The 19,220-nt window shown below is 38.5% G+C and overlaps 1 pseudogene; it reads right to left on the bottom strand.

The window, feature by feature from the left end:
* Nucleotides 1–16,489: 16,489 nt before the first annotated feature.
* LOC101578954 lies at nt 16,490–18,864 on the bottom strand (annotated as a pseudogene).
* Nucleotides 18,865–19,220: the final 356 nt, after the last annotated feature.

Raw genomic sequence — 19,220 nt, 5'->3', positions numbered from 1 at the left:
TGGGACTACAGGTCACAGATTTGGAGAAATCACATGTTAGAGAGGAACAAATGTAGGAAAATATTCCAGGAAGTGTTTGTGATGTTCAGACACATGTAAGTTTGTGGTTTTGCAGGATGAAATTCTAGCATCTTCCTGTGTACGTGCTCTTTTCTTCCTCGGCTTTCAGAAAATGTGCTCTTGAATAGGAATAAAAAAAGCAGCAGACTCAAGTTAAAATGCCTTGGAAGTAACAAAAATTCTGAGCTTTCACAATTATTATTTTACAAAATCTTTTACATTTGTGAAGAGCTTAAACTAGACATGATTTTGCATAAAATACAAGATCTCATTTGGCAGTTTCAGTGAAAGTAAAAATGCTGCAGATTTTGTAAGTACTTAATAGAGAGAGGCTTTGGCAGCTCCATCATTTGGTAAATTGGTCCATCAGCCAAAGTGTTATGCCAATTGGCTCTCAGAGATGTGCGTGGCTCTGTGAATTGGTTTATCAATGAATTGCTATTCCCAAAATTGACTTAGGGCAAATTAATCTTTGACAAATTGACCCAAAGTCCAGTCTTTCACTAGAATTTTTTAATTAAACTTTTTATTTTGAGATAATTGTTGATTTACATGCAGTTGTAAGAAATGATGCAGATTTCTTTAACCCTTCATCTAGTCTGTCAATGGTAACAAGTTGCAAAACTGTGGAACAATTGGAGCACAGAAACAGACAGGATGTGGTGCAGATGCGGAATTCATATCTCACTTGCATCTTGTTGCTGCCATACCCTCTCCATCTCTTCCAATCCTCCAGGTCCAAACAACCCTTGGCTACTTTTACTCTGTATCCCACCTCTGGACTTTTGGCCCTCAAAGTGTTGGGTCAACAAACTCATACACTAAAAAAAAAATAGATTTCTTTTTCCTTTCAGCATAACATCCTGGAGATTTATTCACATTGAGACATGTCCATTCCTCTTTATTGCTGAGTAGTATCCACCAGATGTGCAACAGTTTGTTTACACACCTGTTGAAAAACACCTGGGATGATTCTACATTTTGGTTGTCATTTCTATGAACATTCATGCATGATATTTGTGTAAGCAAACACTTCCATTCCTCTGGGATAAATGCACAACAGTGTGATTACTATGTTGTGTGGCTCTTTCATGATTAGCTTTGTAGGAAAAAGGAGAACTGTTTTCCAGAGTTGGGGAGGCACTTTATATTCTTCCCCCTTCCCAGCAAAATGTGAGTGATCCAGTTTCTACACATTTTTGTTAGCATTTGGTACTGTCACTAGTTTTGATATTTATGTAAGGATATCTTACAGTGATTTTAATTTGCATTTCTGTAATAGACAATGATGTTGTACTTATTTGACACTTATATATCTATCTTAGTAAAATGTCTGCTCATGTCTTTGTCCACTTTATAATTGGATTATTACTATAATGCTTACCTTTGTAGTTCTTTCTCTACATCTCAGTTGCTGGTCTTCTGAAAATTTTATAATTTAAAAATACTTTATCCTAATTGGTAGCAAATATTTTCATGGATTGCTGAAAGTACAAATTTTCTCCCTCCCTCCCTTCCTCCCTTCCTCCCTCCCTTTCTCCCTCCCTCCTTTTCTCCCTTCCTCCCTCTTCCTCCCTCTCTGAATCCCTCCTTTCCTTTTTTCCTTCTGTGTATCCTTCTTACTTGGTATAGTTTTGGTATCAGAGCACTAGCAGTTTCAGATAATGTGTTGGGAAGTTTTTCCACTTTAGATTTGGAGTGTCCCCCTCATGCATATAGAAGGTGGTTGGATCACTGGTCAGTTCAGCTACTGAGTGTGTTGTTGGGAGGTGAGGTCTGGTTGGAACAGGCAGGTCACTGGGGGAGTGACCTCAAAGGGTGTATCGCCTTCCTTAGACTCTGCTTCCAGCCTTCTGTGACATGGGCAGCTTTTCTCCACCCAGGCCTTTCCACAATGCCTTGCAGACAGGAGAACAATGAATGCATCCATGTGGCAGAATTATCCTCTCTTCCTTGATGCTGGGGAGTCAGTGTTGTGTCTCGGTCATGGCAAAGTGAAGAAGACAGAAGTGTTCCCTTCAGTTTGCCTGTTTGGAAGCCATTGTTAAGTTGGTTGCTAAATGCTTTTTAAAGTGTTTGGTCCTGTTTGCTAACAAATCCACAATGGCTGGAGGTCTTCTTTAAGGGAAGTTTTATTTTACAAGTTCAATTTTTATAAAGATTATCAGATCATTCAGATAATTGATTTTCTTTTAATTGAATTCAGTTCCTTTTGGTTTTCAAAGAATTGGTCCTTTTCTTCTGAATTGTGTTCATGAATCAAAAGTTTCTCATAATATTCTTGTTATTTTAATATGTGTGGCATCTGTATTGATATCTTTGTTTTATCCCTAATATTGCTAATCTATTTTTGTTGTGTTTTTATTAATCTTGATAGAAGCTTATAAATTTTATTTATTTTGCAGACCATCAGATTTTGGTTTCATAGTTTTCCTCCATTGCTTATTTTCAATTTTGTTTCTACTCTTTATTATTTGTTACCTAACTTCTAGTTTATTTGAGAAATAATTTACTCCAGTTTCTTGATGTGGCATTACTGATTTTTCTTTTTCTCTGTACTTTTATGTGAGCAGTAAACTTTATAAACTTCCCTTTAGTTTGGTATTAGCTGTATTTCATATATTTTGACAGACTTTATTTTTATTAAATCACATATGTCTTTCTTGGCTTGAAATTTATTCTTAAACTTATGATTTATTTGGGTTTAAGAAGTACATTGGGAGTACACTGTTAATTTATAAGTACTTGAAAATTTCCTGCTGTCTTTCTGTTATTGAATTCTACTTTGATTTCTAATGGCCAGAGAACTCACTCTGTATAATATCAATCCTTTCATATTGGTTGAGGATTGATTTTGACACATGATATGATCAATCTTGATGAATATTCCAAGGTGCTTGAAAAATGTATATATGGCTATTGTTGCTGAATGTTCTATATATGCAGTTAGACATGCTGGTTAATAGTGTCATGTAGCTTTCCTATGTCCTTGCTTTCTTGTCTCACTGTTCTCCCAGTCACTTATAGGGGAAAGGACGTGTTGAAGTTCCTTGATTATATATGGGGAAGTTCTCTTTCTCCTTTCAGGCTTAAAATTTTACTTCCTGTATTTTGATGTTGTTGCAGTTATAGGTACATTTATGGCCATCATGTCTTGATAAGTGAATTGATCCACTTATCATTATGAAATATATGATTTTGTATCAGTAATTTTTTGTTCTAAACTTATTTCTTTTTATATTACTGTAATCATTCTTTTTTTTTCTCATTAATTTTTGTGTTGTATTTCTTTTAATACCCTTTTACTTTTACTTAGACCTCTATTGATAAATTCAAATAGAGTGTTTTGAAAATAACAGGTAGTTGGAATATATTTCTTAATCCATTCTAACAATATCTACAGTTTAATAAGTATATTTGAATTATTTACATTTAAGATAATAAATGATATGTTAGACTCTTATTTTAATATTTTATTTTTATCTTTGTTTTATGGCTTTTATTTCTATATCGCTTTCTTATGGATTATCAGACCATCATCACAGCTTCCTTTTTAATTTGTTTATAGTACTTATGGCAGTGTTTTTTTATATCTTTTTCTTACTTGTTGCTCAGCATCACAACACATGAATGATCATTTTACAGTGGAGTGTGAAATCCTCACTTTACAAGGTTACATTTCTCTCCTCACTACCGCTATTGTGAATGGTACACATTATTACACTTTTTTTTTTCAATCTTCACTAACGCTGTAGAAATTCCAGCGGAAGGGAGAGCCTAGAGGGCATACTTATGCTTTCTATCTGTGTGTTTATTTATTAATTTAAAATCCTTTTTTTTCTTTTTGGTACCAGGGACCAAACTCATGACCTTGCACTTCCAGGCAGGCAGACAGGCAGGCAGGTGCTTATGCCACTGAGCTATCTTGCCAGCCCCCTGTACTCGTGCTTTCACTCTTCCCATTGTTATCTTTCTTTTTTGTCCATGATACTTTGCGATTCTTGTATCATTTACTATCTAGTTATAGAATTTTCTTTGGTTTGAGTATGTTTCTATTTTTCCTTAATTTTTAAAGGTTGGATTCACCTGATACAGAGTTCTAGGTTAGAGCTCTTCTCTTCTCATACTTGTAATACATGGTGCAGTCATTTCTGGCCTCTGTGTGTTTAGATGAGAAATCTGCTATCATTCCAGTGGGTGTTTTCTTGCTAGTTACTACTTGATAGTTGTTTTGTCTTCAGGTACTAGGAGTTTACTGAGGATGGATCTCTATGTGGCTTGGGCTTGTGGTTGTTGTCGGTTGTTAGCTTGTTTGGGGTTTAGTCAGATTCTATATGTTTGTGTCATTTTTTTTTTTTTTTTTGGAACTGGGGATTGAACTCAGGACCTTACACTTGGCAAACAAGCACTTATTCTACTGAGCCATCTCCCCGGTCCCTGCTTGTGTCTTCTGTAAAATTTGCTAAACCATTTTTCTTCAGATAATCATTTGGTCTCCTCTCTCTTCTTCAATAATGAAGATGTTAGATGTTCTGTTAGTACTCCACAGGTCATTGAGAAAATTTGTTTTCTCTTTTTTGGTACTGTGTTTTCTGTCATTCAGACAGGGTGAGCACTATGGATCTGTATTTATGTACACCACTTTAGCGCTTTATTTTTAAGCCCATAAGGACAGTTTTAATTTTTTTATTGTATCTTTCAGTTCTATAACTTTCCAGAGAAAAATAAGAAAATATTCAGCAAACTTCCAAGGCAAAGGAGCTTGAGCAGGGCTTTTGGAAGGCCTCATTTATGATCACTGTGCAGTTCACATTATCCACAGAGGGTCGCTCTTGCAAGGGCCAAGGTCTTTCTGATAATACTGCTGTTCCAAGTCTTGAATTCCAAATTATAGAGTTTGATATTTAAACTGAGAACAATACCAACACTCATTATAGGTTATAATAGAAAGCAGAACATGATTAGTTTTATCTAGAAAGGTCTGTCTTATGTTTGCATCTGGGAAAATCATTGGCAGGGATACTGGCTAGGAAGATAGAGAAAGTGGGCAGTAAAGATATGAGTGACATGGGACTTGGGAGTTTCCTTGGAGGCAAATGGTGCAGCAACAAAGAGAAGTAGGGGTACCTAGTTGTCTTGTCCAGAGATTGGAAGTCAGGGGTATGACAGGATTTGTCAGGAAGAGTTGTGGCTTGCTGTTTCCTTGGAGGAGTAGACAGTGAGGAAAAAGGTCAAGATTGGTTATAATTACTTGACGGTGCTATATTCCAAAGGGACTGAGAAATTTGATCTGAGTCTCTAGAACAAAGAATGATCAGGTTTGTTGACTTTCTGGTGCTCAGACTGAGATGATCATGTTTGACCGTGAGGTATTCAGGGTGAGAGGGCCTGGGATGGAACTAAGGAGAACCTCAAGACTGTAGAGAAGGGGCTGGGAAATGTAGAAGGAGGTAGAGGACAAGTGCCCTGAGCCCTCAGCAGGGTGTGGGCGTCAGACGAAATGCCATTATTGACCTTGTCAAGACATTTTGGGAAGCACAACAGCTGCAAAGGCTGTGTGTGGCCCACTGAGGTCTAGTCTGAGATGTGGACTGATATTGGTGGACAGAGCAGTGCGGGGCCCTGAAAGTTGAAGGATTGGAGGGCTCTCTGGGAAGCAAATACTGAGCGATATTTCTATTTGGAGAACTTTTGGATAATAGGGCCTCACAAAGGGTCAGGATTTGGTTGTAGAGACGCATGACTGGACCTTGCCTTCATTTATCTGTCTGCTAAGGAATCTGAATGTTTGCAGAGAGCTTTTTCTCCTCTGAACTGTTTTTGCTGTGTTTACTGAGCAGTAATGAGGGTCGTGAGGTAGGGATGATGGATTGTAGTGCATTTGGTCAGTTATGAAGAACATGTGCAAGACATAGAATTAGATATGTAGGGCCTGGGTACTGAATTGTTCAGGTGTATGATGTTAAATCCACTTGCATAATTTCATATATGTATGAAAAAGACTCCAGTGTGTTAACTGTGCTGAAAAAGCACATTGAAAAATCTGTCTGTACACCTAGAGACAGTGAAATGTCCCAAGGAACAAAAGCAAATGTGTATTTATACATTATCAACTGTTTCTTGCCTTTAAGTTAGAGGATGCTGCCCCTTCCCATTTCTCCATGTCTCAACAACTGGAAGAAGCCTTGCTATCCCCCATGGAAGACACCACAAAATGATGACATATGGTATATACATTTAGGGAAGCTGGTGCAAAAGTACATTTTCTAGAATATTTATAAGAAGTAGCCAGTACGATATCAATTCTAGGTCTCTGGACTGCCTATTCATGCTTTTCTTAAAAAAATATTTATTTATTTATTTATTTATTTATTTATTTATTTATTTATTTATTTGATTTAGGGTCTCACTATGCAGGTATAACACAGGCCTGCAGAGGATGGAAAGAAATCTTCAGAGACTGGGGTTCCAGATTGGGTTTAAGGCCTTGAGCAAAGACTCACTGCCCCAGGGACCACCAGTGCCTTGCTTATGACATGCGGGTCTGGAGTTTGTGTTCTCCCACAGTGGTGGCTCTGAGAGAAAGGGCTATAGGTGGTACTGGAGTTCAGAGCAATAGTGTGGGACTAATAGGAGCAAAAAAGGAATAAAAATTACAGCTTAGATAATAGGAAAAAGAGTGCAGTGCTGTGCATTAGAGTACAAAGGAAGACGAGCCAAATTGGGCTGAAATAAAGCATATCTTTGTGATGAAGACAGTGACAGATGCATCCTTTTGTGACTTTCCCATGTGAATACTGATGAGAGCGCTCACCAGTAAGCACAGGGCGGCATCTCAGCTCAGGCAACTTTCATCACTGCTGCCTGGGGCTCTCACTGACCTGGGCAGGGCTGGGGCTCTGGAACCCAACATTGGAGCCAGATCCCAGCTTGTGTCTCTCCACATTACAAGATCAGCTCTTATTTTTTTTTTATTTTGAGATCAGATCTTGCTAAGTGACTGAATTGCTCAGGCTCACCTGGAACTTGGGATCTTCTTGCTCAGACTCCCACAGTGCCGGGATCCCAGGTATGTGCCACCACACCTGGATACTGTTGCTCTTTTAGGCTGGATAGTTTTGTATAGCAGGCATCCTATGCACATAGCTTTCCTGGTCTCAGCTACAGATGCCAGAACTCTGCCCTAACTCTGCCCTACCTGTGACATCCAGAATGATCACAGACATTGGCAATTGACCTCTGGAGACACAGTCATCCTGGCAGAAGTCCTTGCTGTAGGACAGCACCTTTTCACCCTATGCAAAGTCTGAAGCTGAGCTGTGTTGCTATTCTGCAGCTGCGAAAACCTCAAGCGCTGAACTGAACAAGTACACCTAATGTTAATTTAGTTAGAGGTAAACAGTCATGCATGGCTCATGGTTGCCATATTGGGTAATTCAAATTTGTGACATTTGTTCCAGTATTGTACTACTAGAGAAGCAAACACTCATTGGATATGTGTCCAAAGAAGTTTGTTTATAGCCCTGTAATTTTATCAATGAAAACATAAAACAACTTGAAGTACTACAGTAGGACCTGCTGTGGTTTCTTTAGTTTTTCTCATGCATATCCCGTGCAGAAGGGTTTCCCCTTTGGAAGCCATGAGATTGGCTTGAGATAAGTGATTTTATGCTAATTTTAAGGTCATTCTATGTTACATTTCTTTGCTCAGAAAGACAAAACCTCCAGTTACATACATATCATTACATCTCTTTCAAGTGTTCTTGTTCATTTAAATCATTTCATATTGTTCCAGGTGAATCAAAACCTAACCTACTTTTGGTGAAGGGAATAAATGTAACAACAGGTGGAGAGAGCAGTGTTTCACAATTTTAAGGAAGCAACCTTGATATTCTAAGAACAAATGTTTGATGCCCATTCAGATGTAACAAGAAGCTTATTTACTCAGCTGCCATGTTTCCAGGAGAGGGAAATGATATCTGTGGACTTCAGAGATCACTTTTGTGTGAATTCTTAGCTTCTTCACACTTGGTCACACCACTCTGGCACTCCTCTGTCTTCCATGAGAAGTGATAGAAAATAGTACAATGCTGAGTTTTTCTGGGTCTAGAACACAGACATAGGTGATCCTGGTTAGTTTCTTTCTACTCCTATGCTCACCCACTTATTTCTCTTAAGAGTGGCAGAGAGCAGCCCCCCAAGAACCAAGTACTGCTTCCTTAATAGAAAGACCATCCTGCTGTAGTTCCCTCTGGCTTATCTCTGCAGCTGCTGCCACTTTTCTGGGAACACTGTGTGTGAGGGCAGTGCACAGAGGCTTCTTGCTAACAGTCTGGGCCAATATCTGAGCACAGTATCTCAGACATAGACATCTTCTCTCAAAACAGTGTGGTTCTCCGAATACAACACAGCCCCCCACTTGTTACAGTTTTACAAGTGGAGAGCAAATCCTGGAGGGGTGCCTAGGGAGATGGATAGAAAGTGGCAAGCAGCCAGGACAGCCCTGGTGAAACCACTGTGTGTATTTGCAAACCTGTGGGGTTGGCTTTATCTTGGACTTCCCTTCATCTCAGTAAGCCACCTTTGGGTTGCACTGCCTAGAAAAAAGGAAATCACTCTTTTAGCTGTATGCTTTTAAATACTCTTAGGCTAAGTGAAGCATACTTCTAACCTGTGGCACTTAGTTTTGTGAATGTTCTTTCTTGCCTTCCTCTTTATAATTCTTCATGTTCTGTTCTTTTATTCTTCTTCTTTTACTCTAAAGTTCCATACCTAACCAATAAAATCAGTGTCCAAATGAGAGCTCTCAAAGGAAGAAATTTGCAGTGCAGTGTGTACTCAAGTTGGTGGGGTTTGTTCTCAAGAAATATGCAGCATGATCCACTAAAAATATATTTTATCACAGCTTTTGATATGAAGTCAAGTTCATAAGTACAACTTCTCCTGTGTACACAATTTCTTGAGTTTGGGAGAACAGAAGTTCTGTCATTCCCTTCACCTTTTAATGGCCACTGGATTTTTGTTAAAACAGGGTAGCAGAAAAGCACATTTAAAAAATAAACTTCATATTGACTTATTGCTTCTTCTTTTTTTTTCTGAGATATTGTTTTATTTTCCATAAACCTCATTTCCATTTTGCTTCAGTATCTGCAGAATGGCTCAAGACCATTCGGTGGTGCTTCCTACCCACTCAGTACCCTGCATGGTGGGGACTGCAGATCAGTCTTCTGTGGCCGGGTCTTTGATGGGGAACTGCTGAATCAGAATGGAGGGCAACTATATGTCTTCAGATCAGTCTGCAGCCTCAGGTTGAGCAGCAGTGAACTTGGGAGCCAGTGCAGTCTATTCCCCCGAACATCCTCGGTGGTCACAGCCTTTTCATTAGCAGCCTGTTCTGATTTATTGATTCTTAATGATAAGTTAGACATTCTTTGAAAAGCCAAAATACAAATGGATAGTCCAGATCCCATGAGGTTTAGGAATGAGAACTGTAAAGAGGAATCATATAACAGCTATATACAGTTTTATTTTATTCCAAAAATAGATTGAGAAAAATTCTTTCATAAAAGGTATTTCTCATTCACTTTTGGGTGTAGAAAACCCTCATCCAAACTAGTGCATTACATTCTAGGAAGGCAGGGATGGTTCAATATGTGCAAATCCACCAATGTAATGCACCACATCAAGAGAGCCAAAGACTAAAACCACATATCATCTCAATATATGCAGAAAAAGCTTTTGACAAAGTTCAGTAATCATTCATGATAAAACCCTTACAGAAAGTCAGAATAGATGGTCATTACCTCAATCTGATAAAAGAAATCTGTGACAAACCAACAGCCAACATCATTCCAAATGGAGAAAAACTGAAAGCTTTCATTCTAAAACCAGGAACAAGACAAGGATGTCCACTGTCACAACTCCTATTCAATATATTCCTGGAAACAGCCAGAACAATAGACAAGAGAAAGAAATAAAAGGAATAAAGATTGGAATAGAAGAAGTAAAATTATCATTATTTGAAGATGACATGATACTCTACATAGATGACCCCAAAACTCCACCAAGGGACTTAGAGATTTAATAACCAAATTCAGGAGCATATCTGGATATGGCATCAATACTGAAAAAATCAATAGCATTTTTTTCTACACAAACAATGAATGCACCAAGAGAGAAATTAGGGAAACCACACAATAGTATCCAAAAAATGAAATTTTTGGAATCAATCTTACAAAATATTTGTATGCTGAAAATTATAGTACACTGAGAAAAAATCAAAGAGGATGTCAGAAAATGGAAAGATATTCTTTTCTCCTGAGCAAGAAGAACCAACATTGTGAAAATGGCCATACTCCCAAAATTTTTATATAGATTCAATGCAATCCAATTAAAATACTATTAGTATATCTCACAGAACTAGCAAAAAGATATTGCTAAACTTAATCTGGAACCAAAAGAGATCAAGATATAAAAGGCAATCCTGGACAACAAAGGAAAGGTAGGAGGCATCACAATACCTGACCTGAAATTATATTACAAAGCTGCTGTGATAAAATCAGCATGGCGTTGGCATAAAGACAGACCTGTGGATCAATACAATAAATTGTAAGATGCAGGCACAACTACAAACACGTTCATACACCTTATATTTGACAAAAGGGCCAAACATGTTCACTGGAAGAAACATAGCCTCTTTAATAAATAATGCTGGGAAAACTCACTTTTCACATGCCAAAGGCTAAAATTAGACCCATGTCTATCACCATGCACTAAACTAAAGTCAAATGGATAAAAGATTTAAATATTATATCTGAAACACTAAATTTCCTGGGGGAAAAAGTAGGTAAAGAGTTCATGAACAAAAATCAATCAAACTGGGGCCAGGGAGATGGCTCAGTGGAATAAGTGCTTCCCTGCAAGTGCAAGGGCCTGAGTTCAATCCCTGGTTCTGAAAAAAAAAATCAAACAAACCTGGGAAATACTTCAAAGAATTAACAGCTGGAATCTCATGTTTTTGAAAAGTTTCTGAACTTTAAAGGAAACTACCAACAATGAAAAAAATCATGCCCCTAAAATTCAAAAACCATATCCAAAAGTGGGCATCTGAGATGAATAGACATTTATCAGAGGAAGAAATACAAATGGAAAATGAATATATGAAAAAATGTTCAATATCATTGGTCATCAAAAAATGCAAATTAAAATAACATTGAGATTCTATCTCACCCATCAAGAAGTCAACCAGTAACAAATGCTGGAGGGTCTGTGGGCAAAAAGGAACTCTTCTTTCCGGTTGGTGGGAGTGTAGACTGGTACAATCACTATGGGAATCACTGTATAAATTCCTCAAAAACCTATGATTGGAGGTCCAATTCAAGTGAGTTCCTCCCCTTCTGGGTATTTTTCCAGAATAACTGAAAGTATCATACCTCAAAAATGTAAGTGCACCCATATTTATTGCAGCACAATTTGTAATGGCTAAATTTGGGAAGCAATCCAAGTGCCAATGTACTGAGGAATGGGTGAAGAAGATGTGGTATTTTTATTAAATGAAGTATTAGTTGCCTATAAAAAAGGATAAATTTGAGACTTTTATCAGTAAATGAATACAACTAGAGACCATACTCTTATGTGAAATAAATCAGACCCATGTGTACAAACATCATATTGCCTCCTTAGTATAAGAACCTAAAGGGTAAGTAAAACATGAAGGCTAAAATAGAAGATACTGTGAAAAGAAAATGATACACTTATATAGGCAAGATGGATAAGGCAATGGTCCTAAAAACTTCCATCAGGTTTTTGAAAATAGCAGTTAATGGGTAGAGTTCTTACTCTGACTAACTCTACATGCTGATATCTGTGAACCAAAGCAACTACATTGCAGACAGAAATCTGTAATACTAAAACCATGCTTAAAATGCCTGTTATTTGGTCTTCTAAAGGTATACTTCTTCTAATTTCATATCAATTATTGCTATACTCTCTTTCAAGTAAATGTCTCTTTAAAAAGGTAATAAAAGGAAATGAGGGAGAAGAAAAACAAAATGTAGCAGGACTGTACTGCTACAGTGCTGAATATGAACTGTGTAAAGATGTGTAATTGCTTTTTAACATTCAGGAGGGTTTTAAATTTTAGAACATCCATGGTTGTTGAAAAATAACAGTTTCATTTTATGTCTAAGGTATGTGATATTCAGACAGATAGTGATGTCAAGCTTAAATGCCTGTTGTAGGATAATAATATCAGTAAGCTTCTCTTCCGGATGCTTAACAACTAAAGATTGCAAACCAAAAATTGGACAGATAGATGGGCTAAAAAGATAGCCAATATTTTGGTCCTAACCCTTCCAGGTGTGTGAGGACTCAGGACATAAGCAAATCTCTTCTGTGGCATCCTATAACTCAGTGGTGTCCCAAATTTTCTGTTCAAGGAGATTATGGGCCACAGAGGAAAGCTATGGATGATGTATAGTGTGATGAAGGAGAATCACCTAGAGAGAAAACTCTCTCAGGCTTTCACAGAGAGCAAATTGGTCAAGCAATGGCTGTGACTCATCCAGATGACTGACACTGACAAAAGATCCACAAGGTGCTGAACGAGGTTCCAGGGCAAATCCTGAGGGGATTTGACTGACCTTATCAGATAGAAAAGGTTACATTTTTAGTTATATAGGTCTTGCTTTAACTTGGTCTTAACCATCCAGCAGAGAAGTGCAACCACGAGGAATAAAAAGCAATGCCATATTAATAGACTGGGCTGTAAAATGCTCAACAACTTCTGAAAATTGCTAATTCTGTTGATAACCCATAACTATTATGGACTATTGGACTATATTGGGACATTTTGCGAATTTAAATACCTGCAATATTTGAACCGGTGTTAAGTATGAAAAGGTCCTTTAAAGACTTTTCCAAATACAGCTTCTCTAACAATAATGGAATATCTGACAAAACAAAACAAAAAAGGGTGGATGTAAATGAAGGACAATTTTGTAGTAAATATATATATATATATATATATATATATATATATATATATATTATATATATATATATATATGCAAAATAGGATAGATGTACTGCAACTTTCTCTTAGTTCACTGAGAAGAAAGGTTTGTACTAATATTGTGAATAACTACTACAAAGAGAACAATATGCAATGTATTAATTATTGTAACTGTCCTACTAATCTGTTTTGGAAGTGTTTCATTGCTATTTTTTCTCATTAAAACTAATAAAAAATTAAAAAAGAAACTCATTGTTATTTTATCTTTTTTCTCATTAAAATGAATAAAAAAATTTAAAAAATGAAGTGAATCTGTTCAAAACAAAGCAATAACTGGGATGAGGAAAAGTACCAGAGAGGGAGTGGGGGAAAGAGATACAGCTATGTGGGTAAGCATAATGGTTTGAATAATTGTACTGTGGATTTTTACTGGTCTGTGGAAAAGAGTAATTAATGTTTAATTTTTTTGGTCTTCATTTCAAATTTGTTTTCCTTTTCCTCTGTTCTTAATTTCTTACAATTTTTTTGTACTTTTTTCTTCCAACCTTGCATGCATGTATCTGGTAATCTGAACAACTAATCTGAAGAGAACACTATACAGTACAACAAATACTGTAAAATTCATAAGATTTTGTTTAGTGAAATTCTGTATCATCAATAATTTTTTGTTGCTTCCTATTTTATACTCTCTTTAAAAAATTAAGAAATACAAATTTGTGTATCATCACACTAATGTTATGATAATGTAGTCATGCTGCTTTTTGGCTGTAGCCAGTTGCAAGTTGCTTCCTCAAGTAACCTCCTTTTTCAAACTTTTGGCATCAAGTTTTCTTTATTTGTCAAAAATTCTCTATTTTCATAACACTTGATATAAGAAAATCTTTTCTAATACTGAAATAAAATCTCAATCATACAATGGTGAATATATATATGTATGTATATATATTTGTGAATGCATGCCTTAAGACATCTTAATAAAGATTTTAAAAACATATTTGTTTTGTTGAGGTTTTTGTGTGTATTTCTCCAATTGTGAAGCAGCAGTCATTTCTCCACATTTAAAAGATCATAGTCACCAAGTGCTTTCTTTACCTTCCCAGACATTTCTCCTTTTGCTTTTCATTGTCCATGCCCAAATATTTTCTTGTTAGAGCAGCTATTCATTTTGGAGGGGCCTTTTCTTTTCTTCATTATTTGTATTGTCATTTGAGTAATCATAAAACTTTCTTTCAGTGGCCTTTTAGTACCTTTTGCCTCCCTTTCAAAAAATCCATTTTACCATGCAGTTAAGTAGAGCAGTTCATGTGGTTTCTGGATGACTAATGAAGTTTGGGGATAGCTAGGATGAAAGCAGGCTGATCACGCATCCCCACCAGCCAGCCGAAGGTGAAGCAAAGAAATGAGCAGGGGTGGAAAGTGAGACTGACTCTCACCAGGACAGAGCTAGCCCAGGCCAGAGTAAACCATCCATGCACCACTCAGTGGTCAGCATGCACTGCTGTGAGACCGCCGCGTGTCAGGCACAGCAAAGCCACCGAGAATGGAGAAACCACAGACTGGCCTCCTCTGGACCTGGCTGGCCAGGCAGAAGTAAAGCTGCTGCTCGTGTCTCTTGTCTCTGATAAACGAGCTTTCTTAGTCACACAGCTGAGAACCAGAGGCTGCACTTACAAGAGACCATGTGAACACGTCAAAAATTGTAAAGAACTCACTTGTCCACATAGAAATTACTTTTAAAGTCAGTTTGTTATACATAGCAAAGTTAAAGATCATTGAGGTTAAAAATAAATTATCTTCTTAGTTTCATATATTCTTGGGAGATGAAAGAGCATAAGGTGGTAACTGTCCAGTGGGTTAAACATTCATCTAATTGTCTTAAAGATGGACAGTTCTAACTAACATTTCTTATATGCAAATGCAGTTGTGGATGGTTTTGGAGGACTCCTATGTTTTCAATTTTGTCATTTTCACCTCTAATTCTAAAAGTGTTGATATGATCTACAGATAATTGACCTTGCATTTCTTCTTGCTTAGAAGTAGAGCATTCTCATATATTTTTCTGAGGAAATTTTAAAGAAGTGCACACACTTTACATTTAATATTTAGCATATACACTAATATAATGAGATTGCTTTCAAAATTTGTTAAATACAAATCAAGATTCATCTTTGAAGTGATGTATTCTCTTGAATTGATATACTGAGGTGAAATTTTATTTTTTATTATTTATTTTTTTATTAAGGTTTTTTGTTTTGTTTTGTTTTTTTGTGCAAGGTCTCACTACGCAGCTCGGACTCGTAGTGATCCTCCTGATTTCTGCCTCCCTAGTGCTGGGATTACAGGCATGATCCACAAGCTCAGATTCCATCACCGGTTCAGCGCTCCTGGGGGGGGGCGGGGCCAGAGTGGCATGCGGTGCCAACGATCGAACCCTTGTCCCTGTGCTTACCTAAGCAAGTGCTTAGTCCTCAGAGCTATACCGCTGGCCCTTATTTTTATTTTTAATTTTAATTTTATTTTTTCTGTATTTAGGACAGGGCTTACAGGGTCTCACTACATAGATCGGACTCATAGTGATTCTCCTGTTTTCAGCCTCCCGAGTTCTGAGATTACAGGCGCGTGCCACTATGCTCAATCTCAATCACCGCCTCAGTGCGCCTCTTGGGTGGGGCCAGCACGGTATGCCAGGGATTGAACCTGGGCTCTGCACTCTGCCTAAGCAGGCGCTTTAGTTTGCTGAGCTATCAGGCCGAGCATTTTTTTTTTTAATTTTGTTTTCCTAATTTTTTTAAATTAAAGTCATTTATTTATTTATTTGTTTGGTACAGGGATCAAACCTGGGTGCTTCATCTGCCTAAGCAGGTGCTTTAGTCTGCTGGGCCATCAGGCTGGCCTTTTATTCTCTCTCTCTCTCCCCCCCCCAATGTTTTAAATTAAAATATTTTATTTATTTATTTGGTACAGGGTCTCACTATGCAGTTTGACTCATAGTGATCTTTCTGTCTCAGCCTCTCCAGTGATGGGATTATAGGCATGTACCATCATCCTCAGTTTCAGTGGCTAGCTGGGCTGGCACAGCATGCAGTACTGGTATTGGGGATTGAACCCCGGTCCCTGTGCCTGCGAGGCAGGTGCTTAGACAACCAAGCTATCTCCCTGGCCCTGAGGTTAATTTATTTTTTTCAGGTGGCAAAATCAGGCTTTCTTTTTAAAAAAATATTTAATTGGCTTTTGGTGGAGGGCATGGGCAAGAAGGGGTACTCCATGCAGTAATGTTCCTCCCACGGGTGGATGATGGGCTAAGATGAGCCTCAGGTGGGTCTCTTGCTCCCAATGCTCCCTTGTACAGCTGTCTCCCCACGGGCTCAGGGGCAGTCTCGGGAGAGGTGCGGGCTGAGTGGGGCTGCTGTGGCCCATTCACTTGGGCAGGGCATCAGAGGTCACAGACGCCAGCTTCCCATCGTGGGTCTCAGTCTTCTTCACAACCACAGAAGACTTGGTGCAGGTGAAGCCAGAGCTTTGGAAGCTTCCAAAGTCAGGCTTGTGAGATCTCTCTAGGGTGAGCTCACCATTCCTAAATAGCCACTGGTGGTCTTTGTGTGGATGCCCAAGTTCTGCATCCCAACTTCCAGCTTGTTCTCAACTCCCAGCAGCTTGTGGAAGGTGGCAATCTCGATGTCCAGCGCCAGCTTGGCATTCATGATCTCCTGGTACTCGCACAGCTGCCAAGCCACGTCCTGCTTGGCTTTCTTCAGCACAGCTTTCAACTTTTCCAGCTTGATGTTGGCATCTTTAATGGCCATTTCCCCACTCTGTTTGACATCAGTGATGGCAGCCTCCAGGGATGCCTTTGAGGGCCTCAGTCTCTGTCTGTAGGTAGCTGATGCTACTGTTCATCTCAGAGATCTTTGACTTTGTGTGGTGGAGGTCATCCCCATGCTTCCTAGCCAGAGTCTGCAACTCTTCATACTTGATCTGGTACATGCTCTTGGCCTTGGCCTGGCTGTGGTTGGCAAGCTCCTCGTACTGGTCCTTGATCTCAGCGATGATGCCATCCAGGTCCAAGGAGTAGCTGTTGTCCATGGACAGCAACACAGATGTCTGAGATCTGAGACTGCAGCTCATGTATCTCCTCTTCATACAGCTGTCTGAGGAAGTCGATCTCGTCAGTGAGCCCTTCCCAGCATGATTTGAGCTCCACCTTGTTCATGTAAGCTTCATCCACATCTTTCTGGATGAAGACAAATTCATTCTCCATCTCTGTATGCTTGGTGATCTCAACTTCATGTTTATTCTTCAAGTCCTCCACCAGCCCTTGCATGCTGCCAAATTCTGCCTCCAGCTTTAGTTTTTTCTGACCCAGTGTGGCAGCTGCCACTGGAGGTTGTTGATATAGCTTTCAAACATATTGTCCACATTACTCAAAGACATCTTCTGCTGAAGGAGGCTCTACTTGGTCTCCAGTATCTTATTCTGCTGCTCCAGAAACTGAACCTTGTTGGTGTAGGAGGTGAACTTGTTGAGGTTCTTAATTTGCTCCTTGTCCTGCATATTCATGGCCTGGAGCATTTTTTTTATATATTTATTCACTTCTTTAATTTAGTCCTCTGTAAAGTGTGTGTTCATCTCAGATTTTCATTTCTGGATTGGGTCCTTAAATTTTGGGGCCCTAATGTTTTTTTAGTTCTTTATAAATTCTAGAGAGAAGACCTTTCTCTGAGTGCTTATTAGGTAAGATTTTTTCCAAATTTGTGAGTTGTCTTTTCACTTTGTTGGTAATTTCTTTTGATGTACAAAAACTTCTCAATAAGAGGTGGTCCCATTTGTTAATTCTTTCAAGTATTACCCATGTCATTTGATTTTTGTTAATGAATTATTTGCCTACCCCTATGGCTTCAAGAGTTCTTCCTACTTTCTCTTCCAAGAGATTTAGTGTTTCTGTTTTAATGTTTAGATCTGTAATCCATTTTGACTTGACTGAACTTATCAGATACAAAAGTTACAATTCTTGTTATATAGGCCTTGCTTTATTTTGGTCTTAACCATCCAGCAGAAAAGTATGATAATGAGGTATGAAAAGCAAAGCCATATTAATATGCTGAGCTGTAAAGGGCTCAAGTCAACAACTTCTGACATTGCCAGTCCTACGAATAACCCACTGCTATTATGGACTACTGGACTATATTGGATTATTTTGCTGAATTCATCCACCTACAATATTTAAATGGCAATGAAATGCCCATCTCTGACGAAAGTAAACAAAAAAGGGGATACAAATTAAGGACCAGTTTGTATCTGTATATACAAAATAAGATAGATTATATATATATTTCTCTTAATTCAATGAGAAGAAAGATTTGTACTAATAGTGTTTGGACAGGATATCATGTGTGCATCTTGTGCTATGAATTACCACTATGAAGACAACAATATGCAATGTATTAAATATTGAAACTTTCCTATTAATCGGTTTTGAAACTATTTCATTGTTATTTCTCAATATAATTAATAAAAAAATGAATACACACAGCCTGGATTTTGGGGTCCACTTCAAGGTTCAGGGGTTTCAGCAGGCTCTGGTTCATTTGGGCAGCCACAATGCTCCCCACACCACCAGCCCCGTCATAGCCACCCAACCCCAGGCCATCCTGGAAGCTGTTGCTGCTACCCATTTGGGAGAAGCTGGAGGACCTGATGTGGGAAGCAGGCCTGCTGGTATAGGAGAGGGTGCTGAAGTCCCAGGGGCTGGAGGTGGACACCTTGTAGAACTTCTGGGTCACTCTTATGGACATGATGGAGGCTAGAATAGAGGCAGGTGCACTGAAGGTGGAGACTCAAGAAAGAGCCTGGCAGCCACTTCTGAACGGTGGGTCTAAATTTTAGAAAAAGGCAAAGGTGTTAGTACAGAAGGCGGATTGCAGACAATGCTTGTGCAGCTCTCGATGAGTTGTGAAACTTTCTTGTGATGTGTAGGTTGCAAACCGTGTTGCTGTGATTTTCACTTCATGTGTAAAGTAAGAGGAAGTCACAAAGTTTAGGTGATGTGCCCTCATTCCTCAGATCAAATAACTGCCACGTTAAAACCGCAGAGGAAGTATGTGTACTCGGTGGGGTCCACTAGGTGCTCTCGCAGAGGCCATCTTTGCCA

The sequence above is a fragment of the Octodon degus genome, unplaced genomic scaffold (genome assembly GCF_000260255.1).
Source record: "Octodon degus isolate 3935 unplaced genomic scaffold, OctDeg1.0 scaffold00120, whole genome shotgun sequence".
Classification (NCBI taxonomy): Eukaryota; Metazoa; Chordata; class Mammalia; order Rodentia; family Octodontidae; genus Octodon; species Octodon degus.
This window is presented reverse-complemented; position numbering and strand designations above follow the sequence as displayed.